Below are 1,572 nucleotides of genomic sequence, written 5' to 3'. Positions count from 1 at the left end.
CTCAAATAAAGTAAATAGTAGGTTGAATGCAGAATTCAGATTTTTCTCACCTGAGAGTCATCGTCGGTCTTCAAATCACCTGGTCTGGTTCAATCTTCCCCTGTCAGGTTTACGAAGAATTCACCACTACTGCATCAGTCAGCAGCCACCTAACTATACAGAAATTACAAGTTACACACTTGCCTTAAATAACATCAAATAGCTGTAGTTAAAATGCAGAATTGGGATTTTTCTTACCTGATATTCCTCTTCGGTCTTCAAATCAGCTGGCCTAGTCCAATCTGTCTTGTCAGGTTCAGACAGTAGTCTTCACTCCTGTATAAGTCAGCAGCCACCTAACTATGCAGACATTAAAAGTTACACACTTGTTTCAAATAATACCAAGTAAATGGTAGGTAAAATGCAGAACTGGAATTTTTCTTACCTGATATTCTTCTTGCATGGGTCATCAAATCATCTGGTCTGGTCCAGTCTGTCTTGTCAAGTTCAGACAGAAGTCCTCACTACTGCATCAGTCATCACTCAACTAATATACAGAAATTAGAAGTTAGACACTTGTCTCAAAGAATAAAAACTAGCAATGCATACACACCTCTAAATATCTTTAAAACAAACACATATCTCGAGCCTCCACGAAAACTCTAAATAATGACCATAAAAATGGGGATAGAAACAACAATAAAATAACGCCGTGGCTATATACACACCGGGTGTGTATATAAAAGACAAATAGATTTTATATACACACCGAAATACTAGCCTCCTTGATAGGCCCAAAACCTGGGTTTTTGTGAGTGTTTGAGGATTCAGGGGCACCAAGTTTAAACCTCGGTCTTCAAGTTTATCTTAGTCGATGATGAAAATCAAAAAACAACACAGGGACTCGGCGGTCAGAGATCCGACCGCCTGGGCGGTGCGGCCGCTCGTCTCTGTGCCGACGGTCGAGTGGAGAGCGGACCGCCCCGCTTGCGCGGGGCCCGGGACCCTCCGCTCCCGGCGGCGGCGGCAAGACCGGTCGCCCGCCCCTGGCGTCCTCGTTACCTGGTTGATCCTGCCAGTAGTCATATGCTTGTCTCAAAGATTAAGCCATGCACGTGCAAGTTTAAACTGTCTCAGTGAAACTGCGAATGGCTCATTAAATCAGTTATGGTTCCTTTGATCGTCACATCCTACATGGATAACTGTGGTAATTCTAGAGCTAATACATGCGGAAGAAGCGCCGACCTCACGGTCTGGCGTGCATTTATCAGACCAAGACCAACACGGGGTTCGCCCCGGTCCCTTTGGTGACTCTGAATAACCCACCGGCGACAGCTCATTCGAATGTCTGCCCTATCAACTTTCCGGTTATGTATATAAAAGACAAATAGATTTTATATACACACCGAGTGTGTATATAAAAGACAAATAGATTTTATATACACACCGGGTGTGTATATAAAAGACAAACAGATTTTATATACACACCGGGTGTGTATATAAAAGACAAATAGATTTTATATACACACCGGGTGTGTATACAAAAGACAAATAGATTTTATATACACACCGGGTGTGTATATAGCCACGTTC

This window comes from Branchiostoma belcheri, unplaced genomic scaffold, assembly GCF_001625305.1.
Source record: "Branchiostoma belcheri isolate BF01 breed outbred unplaced genomic scaffold, Haploidv18h27 scaffold958, whole genome shotgun sequence".
NCBI classification, from domain to species: Eukaryota; Metazoa; Chordata; class Leptocardii; order Amphioxiformes; family Branchiostomatidae; genus Branchiostoma; species Branchiostoma belcheri.
Note: the sequence above shows the minus strand (reverse complement) of the source record.